The 6242-nt window shown below is 33.6% G+C and overlaps 1 non-coding gene across 1 annotated transcript; it reads left to right on the forward strand.

Moving 5' to 3' along the window:
- Window positions 1-5552: 5552 nt before the first annotated feature.
- Window positions 5553-5716, forward strand: LOC129078540 (U1 spliceosomal RNA). Its single transcript, XR_008529988.1, has one exon. It is a non-coding gene; the product is annotated as a U1 spliceosomal RNA (small nuclear RNA).
- The last annotated feature ends 526 nt before the right edge of the window (window positions 5717-6242 follow it).

Genomic DNA, 6242 nt, shown 5'->3' on the forward strand with positions numbered 1-6242 from the left:
GTGGTTTGTGAAGTTTTGTGCTGGAGATTTCTTGCTGGAGGATGTTCCACAGTCAGGCAGATCAGTTGAGGTTGATAGTGATCAAATCGAGACATTAATCGAGAACGATCAACATTATACCATGGGGGAGATAGCTGACATACTCAAAATATCCAAATCAATATAGTTATTGGAGAAAATGAAAACCATGTCTTTTATTTTACAGAAAAAAAACACTAAATGGACTTTTTGGCCAACCCAATACATATAGTATTGCACATTTCTTACTCTTAACTGTGCATCAACATTTGCTGCTGCTTACTCATCTCACCTTGGAGAAAAAAAACTTCCTTACATTTAGTTAAACCATTTTATTATTTTACAGTTTTATTTCTGTGCTGAGTCTCTAGTTAGGACCTCTCCCTCCAACTACTCTTTAAATACTTCTGTCACATATTTTTCTAAAGCCATCATTTTCTTTCTTGAATCCAGTTTCTTGCCAATAGAATTCATCCATGTAGTTTTACTTGTAACCCATTTATTTATGAATTCTAAGGGTATCCATTATCACCCTCTTGAACCTCCAATCTTATATCATCTCCAGAGTGGTCACTGGTTTGTGGACGTTTAATCGAATACCAAAATAACATTTATCATCTACCTGTAGCCCTATCACCTTGACCTACCCCACTCTGCTCTTACTCTATGAATAACACTGAATTCAGTTGCTCATGCCTTCCCGTACAGTTACATCTCCTGTCACTGGACTAACCTAGTCTAGTCCATGCCACTGTCATGTCAATTACCACTACTGCTTATTAATGATTTCCCTTCCCCTGTTTTGTCCCATCCAAAAATTCCTGAAAAAAGGGCTGGAGTTTTTTGTTATTGTTGTTTTTGACAAAATAATAGTATGTCTTTATTTCCTAGGGCTGCATTTGAATTATTACTCCTTTATGAATCAGACAATTTTTAAAAGGTGATTTATAAACATGAAGATACATTCTTCAAAGGTAAAGAAAAATTTCCCAAAATGTATATACCCATTCTACTCCCAGCATGAATCTAAGTTTTCAAAAAGTTAGTTGCATGTCTGGCCAACCATTCCTTCCCACGCCTAAATCCCCGCAGGAACTGCCGGTCCCCATTTTTTATCCCAGTCCTCCCGTGTTCGCGCTGCTCTCCCTAGCCCAGTGTGAGCTGGAAAGATGCCTTTAAGCGAGGGAGGAAGTAAGCTTTTTAAATGACTATATATTAGAGTGGAAATTAGCATAATAATGCTATTAGTTATATAAGGAAACAGCAATTATTTGTGATTTTCATTTAATATAGATTATACTCAGCTATTTTATAGGAAAATAATAATTTCAAGGGGGCCTACAATAAAGAATATATAAAATGGGAATGATACAGAAATAGAAGGAAAACGAAACTGAAGAGGAAGAAAATATATCACATATCAGTTTGACTTCTTTATAGATTCTATTTTTTTAAAGTACCATGATTTATATTGTTTGTATTCTAAACAGAGTTTGAATAAGGACATGGATTATAACTTATATTACCTTAAAAAACATTTTAAATTCCTAGGTCTCCCTTTCTTTATTTGCTAACAAACAAACAAACAAAAAACAGATAGGGAAACTAATTTTACCAGTGGGTGATAAAAAATATTATCTAATTGTAGAGTTTATGAATGTTAAATGGATTAATCCATGCACGACACTTAGAACAAATCTTGGCATATTGAAGTACTTAGTATTAGATAATATTATTAGTGAATTTTTTTAAATTTTCTTTTATTTTTATTCCCTCAGGTTACCCTGAACTAGTAAAAAAAGTAGTGTCAGGGAAAACTAATTTATAAATATCTTAGCTCACATACCAATAATGCCACTCAACTTGAACATTTATCCTAAGCTGTTAAAAAATAATAACTAAAATATCAGTTTGGTTACACAGTACAAAAAAAGTGAGGAATGAGTAATGTTACAACCCACTCTGATCTTTCATCTCCTCTATAACAGCAGACATTTCAATACTCAATACCCAGGGGTTCTCTCTTGAGTTGGATGAGACTGAAGATGATGTGGTTCCTCTCTGATTGTTATTTGACTACTATCAAGTCCAGATCTAAATATAGCATTTTAACTAACAGACTGCATGCCATCACTTCTTAGTCTAATTTTCTTGTTATTGATTTTATAATCAAACATAGACCTGTTCATTGATCCTTCTCAAGGTCTTTATAAGCTTGAAAAAAGTTACCAGATTACTTATTCTAAATCCTACTCAATAGTATCAGCAGCATACTTAATATGACTAAAGTGTTTATTTTGCTTATAAAATGAAGTCATTTAACAAATAAAAAGTTTCCTGCATTTCTGTTTTTCACTAGCTCTAACTATAAATATCATTTTAAAATTTTTATATTTAATAAACATCCCACTTATTTCTTTTCATTGTTATTAAAAGAATAATATTTACAAAGACCCTTAAACAGTATAGGTAAATTCCTAAATATTTTCATGGTATCTTTGTATGCAGAATATCATGTGGTAATTTTAGAATATATGTAAAGGCAAATTGCACATGAAGGATTCCCCATATGCATTAATCTATAAAGTAACCATTTATGAAACACATGTTGAGAGCAAAAGCCCAATATGCATATCTTGATGTGAATTTTTCAACTATAGTTGATTACAACAAGTGTGTCTAGTTAGTCATAAGTCAAGCAGCTCTGAAATATCCATGACCATCACAAAATAGTTGCTAAGGGAGAGAATGTTATAATTGGATGTACTTCCATCTGAGTAGATAATCAACAGTTTATTGATTTGAAGAAACAAAATATTGGACTGAAATTAACACATGATACTCAGGGTCACTGGAAATTTCACTGGATAGTTGCATTGAAGGGCAAGAACAGCCTCCCAGGAGCCTGTCTACTTGCTTTGATAGGAGGGATTGTGAGCATATCATTGTCCCAGTACCTAAAACTCTACACTTAAAATTCTTATTGTAGATTTTGAAAATATTTGTTTCAATATCATATTAAAATGGGTCTCTAGTAAAATCAATACTCTAATTTAAAATAACTTTTACATATTAAAAATTTTTATGGGAATAGTGTTAATCACTTTCTAATACAACTTTTTATATAAAAGATCTTTCATTTTATGAACATAGAGAAACCTATGAAGAGGGTAAAAAACCTACAGTCCAGTAAGTATTATTACAATGTTTTGTTTGTTATTCTACAACATATTTTACAGTAAATGATTTATTCTTACAATATGTTTCCAGAAGCAGTTTTCCTTTTATATTAAAATAAAAAATACTTCAGTAAACTATTGTGACACTGATGGTGGCAATGCTACAGTATAAAATTTTTGTTTTCTTCTAATACTATAAGAAAAAATGGGCATGAGATTGTTTTTGAATTTATAATTTACTATATATTCTAGGACATATATTAATATTTAACAGAAAAAATGAAAAAATTCATTTTAATTTGAAGATAAAAATGAACATTTCCATTATTCCAATGCTCAGTTATAATATACTGATTTTCTTAATAAACAAAGTAATACATACATATCTTTTATTTTTATTTTTATTTTTTTTCAGGGCTTCATTGCTTTTATTTTATTTTTTTTATTTATTTACTTTTTAAATACATTTGTCTCTGCCTCCCCCCCACCTCTTTCCCTTGCCCCCTCCCACCTACCCTCCCTCAGCTCTTCCCCTTTGGTTTTGTCCATGAGTCCTTGCTATATGTTCCTTGACTTTCCCCTTCCCTTCCCTTTCCCTGCCCCCCCCTTCTCTCTTGTCTCTGTTGATTTCTTTTCCTTTCAGTGTTGCTGGTCACATTTTCCTTGCATCTTTGTATTGTTGGTTAGGTTCCACTTATAGTGAGATCATATGGTATTTGTCTTTTGCCCCTGGCTTATTTCGCTTAGCATGATGCTCTCCAGTTCCATCCATGCTGTTGCAAAGTTTAGTACTTCTTTTTTTCTTTCTGCTGCGTAGTACTCCATTGTGTATATGTACCATAATTTTTTGATCCAATCATCTACTAATGGGCATTTAGGTTGCTTCCAAGACTTGGCTATTGTAAATTGTGCTGCTATGAACATTGGGGTGCATAGGTTCTTTCGTATTGGCGTTTTGGTGTTCTCAGGGTATAGTCCCAGCAGGGGAATCGCTGGATCAAAAGGCAGTTCCATTTTCAGCTTTCTGAGGAAATTCCACACTGCTTTCCATAGTGGCTGCACCAGTCTGCATTCCCACCAACAGTGGACTAGGGTTCCCTTTTCTCCACAGCCTCGCCAGCACCTGTTGTTTGTGGATCTGTTTATGATGGCCATTCTGACCGGTGTGAGGTGGTACCTCATGGTGGTTTTGATTCTTTCTCTGATGGCTAGTGATGCTGAGCATCCTTTCAAATGCCTCTGGGCCCTCTGTATCTCCTTCTTAGAAAAGCATCTGCCCAGGTCCTTTGCCCATTTTTTGATTGGATCGTTTGTCTTCTTGGAGTAGAGTCGAGATGACATGATAGTGTACATAGAGAACCCTGTAGACTCTACCAAAAAACTCCTCAACCTAATAAGTGAATTTGGCAAAACAGCAGGATACAAAGTCAACCTTCAGAAATCAAAGGCATTTTTGTACACCAGCAATGCAATAGAAGAAGAAGAAATCAGAAAAAATATACCATTCGATATAGCACGAAAAAAGATAAAGTACCTAGGGATAAATTTAACCAAAGACACAAAAGACCTGTATGCAGAAAACTATACAACATTGAAAAAAGAAATTAAGGAAGACACAAATAAATGGAAGCATATAACGGTATATGCTCATGGATTGGAAGAATTAATATCCTCAAAATCTCCATACTACCCAAAGCAATTTATAGATTCTACGCAATCCCTATTAAGATACCAATGACGTATTTCACAGAAATAGAACAGACATTTCAAAAATTTATATGGAACCATATCTTTTAAAATGCTCAGAATAGTCATGCTTAAAATGAAGAGAAAAACAATCTTTGTTCCCTGTTCCCAAGGTCCTCTCCTTAAACATAAGCCAAACTTTCTTGTGTTAATCCTTTAAAAATATTTTAATTCTCATAATAATGGTATCACTTACTATTATAAATCAGTCAGAGAAAGACAACTTATTATTTCACTTGTATGTGAAATCTAATAAACCAAATTAACTAACAAAATAGAAACAGCCTCATAGATGCAGAGAACAGGTTGAGAGCTGTTAGAAAGGACAAGTAGGGAAGCTGGATGATAAAGGTAAAGGGATTAAGGGGAAAAAAAGAATAAAATAAATAAACCTCATAGACAATAGTATGGTCATTACCAGAGGGAAGTGGGGTTGGGGGGAGGCAGGAGAGGGTAAAGGGGGGATAAATGGTGATGGAAAGGGACATGACTTGGGATGGTGAACACAATACAGTATATACAGATGATGTATTATAGAATTGTACCCTTAAACCTATATAATTTTATTAACCAATGTCACCTTAATAAATTCAATTAAAATTAGTTTGCATACTTACCTGGCAGGGGAGATACCATGATCACGAAGGTGGTTTTCCCAGGGCGAGGCTTATCCATTGCACTCCGGATGTGCTGACCCCTGCGATTTCCCCCAATGTGGGAAACTCGACTGCATAATTTGTGATAGTGGGGGACTGCGTTCGTGCTCTCCCCTGAAAAAAATAAAATAAAGTAAAATTAGTTTGCAGAAGTGTTTGTGTTATTAAATTTTTGATATCAAAATAATTATACAGGGTGTGGCAGAAGTAAGGCCTGCTTGGGTGTGATTGGTAGGATAATAATATGGGTGTAATAATTTACAGTTTTAATTTGAACATTTCACCTAAAATGTCATATGATATGCTTGGGTGTGATATTGTTATATTACAGAATTACATGCTTATGATTTTATAATAAAAGATTTTGTAATAAAAAAGGAGCATTATTTGTGCCAGACCCAGCATTTACTTCATACTTTTAACAAAAACTTCATTGTGTTTTATAAATGAATCATAACTTTTAATGAGTTCACTATGAAATCAAGTTATTTCCATTGTACATTTATATTTAAAATTTTGATTGCAAAAATTTTGAGACTATTTCATAGTACAATAAATATCGTTAGGTTATAGTTTAAGGAAGTAGCTAGCCAACCACATATCCTATGTTGTACAAAAGTGTCAAACAGTACTTTACCCATCC

This window comes from Pteronotus mesoamericanus, unplaced genomic scaffold (assembly GCF_021234165.1).
Source record: "Pteronotus mesoamericanus isolate MK-2021 breed Mesoamerican mustached bat unplaced genomic scaffold, CSHL_Meso_final contig_73, whole genome shotgun sequence".
Lineage (NCBI taxonomy): Eukaryota > Metazoa > Chordata > Mammalia > Chiroptera > Mormoopidae > Pteronotus > Pteronotus mesoamericanus.